Below are 1,321 nucleotides of genomic sequence, written 5' to 3'. Positions count from 1 at the left end.
CCTTTCTGTCTTGGACATTTCTGAGAAAGAGACTCAATACTCAGGCTGTGCTGGATCGGGATCCTCCTATCTGGGACAGGTATGCTCCACCAAGCATGGTCCTCTCTAGTTGGGATGGTAGACATGTAGTGCCATGCTCAGTTATTGGTTTAGATAGATTATCCCAAACTTTTAGTCCATGCCAGCAGATTCTTGACCACAGTTGAAGTTCTGGATAGTGCCGAAACCATCAGACCTCAGTCTCCTCAGAGGGCAGTTGTGAGGAAACAAGCGATTTATACAGAGGGTTCTGTGGAGCATGGCTAGGCAGAGAGGGAGCATACCTCAGATAAGGGTATCAGCAATTCTGTGAGCATATGACAGGAAGATACCCAGAAAGGGCTCAGGTGGGGTCTGTTATTAATTGTGCAACAGGTGTGGGATTATGAAACAAAACATGGCTCTCATCATTACCCTATCCCCATGAGGAAGGGGATCCTTCACTCTGTTGACTTTTGCAGCTGAGAAACAGATGCATGGAGAAGCTGGGTGACCTACTTATGACCTCAAGGTCACAGGAAGCTCAGCCTAACTTCTCTACCATGCTCCTTGGGACAATGGGTGCTATTCAGTCCACTTCATGTGAGAATCCACTTCTTGTTAGTTGTGGGTCTTGAACTCTAGGCCTGGGCGCCGTTCCTGAGCTCTTCAGCTCAAGGCTAGTGCTCTACCACTTGAGCGCACTTCCGGTTTTCTGGTGGTTGTTTGAAGATAAGAGTCTCACAGACGTTTCTGCCCGGACTGGCTATGAACCGTGATCCTCATATCTCAGCCTCCTGTGTAGCTAGAATTAGAGTTCTGAGCCACTGGCACCCAACTTAAGCATAATTCTGATTTTCTTTCTTCGTCTCTCGCATAGTAACTGGTTGAATGTTTTCTGGATGAGGTGGCCCAGTGTCCCTATGTGCCTGGAACCCAAGGTAGCCTTCTCATTCAGGAGGTGGGCTGTGGGTCAGGAGCTGTCTAGCTCAGACTATTGAAACAGTTCCATGACGTAAGCCCCTCTGTGCCCTGGGTAGACCATGACGGTTATTCATTTTCCATCTAACCTTCCTGAACTTATTGTATTGTATTGTTTTTACATCATTTCTAGCACCTGTCCAAAATTATGATATGGTTATGGAATGAAAATATAATGCCATCTTAAGAAAGTCATTTAGGGCTTTGTGAATGTGGCTTCATGGTTAGGTGATTGCCTAGCATGCATGAAACCCTGGGTTCAATTCCCCATTACCACATAAACAAAAAGACACTGGAAGTGGTGCTGTGCCTCAAGTTGTAG

This window comes from Dipodomys spectabilis, unplaced genomic scaffold (assembly GCF_019054845.1).
Source record: "Dipodomys spectabilis isolate Male_0828 unplaced genomic scaffold, ASM1905484v1 ptg000333l, whole genome shotgun sequence".
In the NCBI taxonomy this organism is placed as follows: Eukaryota; Metazoa; Chordata; class Mammalia; order Rodentia; family Heteromyidae; genus Dipodomys; species Dipodomys spectabilis.
This window is presented reverse-complemented; position numbering follows the sequence as displayed.